Raw genomic sequence first — 334 nt, 5'->3', positions numbered from 1 at the left:
TAAACTTATTATTAGTAAAATATTTTAAATATTTTTTATTTAATAAATATAAAACAAATACATTAAAAATTTAAATTTTTTTATATTTTTAATAAAAGAAATTTAATTTATAATTTTAACCTATGTCCTTAGGGCACGAGATAAATAAATCTTTTAAATAAAAGTTTGAAATTGACATGAGTTATTATATGAAAGGAATTATAGATAGCATAGTTACAAATCAAAGAGCATACCATTTGAATTTGGCCATTTGCTATGCAAGTATATTATCCTGTCCCAAAAAGAAATTTTGAATATGATTGATAAAAACTAAAAAATAAAAGACGAAGAGGAA

This window comes from Arachis ipaensis, chromosome B01 (assembly GCF_000816755.2).
Source record: "Arachis ipaensis cultivar K30076 chromosome B01, Araip1.1, whole genome shotgun sequence".
Taxonomy (NCBI): Eukaryota; Viridiplantae; Streptophyta; class Magnoliopsida; order Fabales; family Fabaceae; genus Arachis; species Arachis ipaensis.
The sequence above is the reverse complement of the archived record's forward strand: the minus strand, read 5'-3'. Positions refer to the sequence as shown.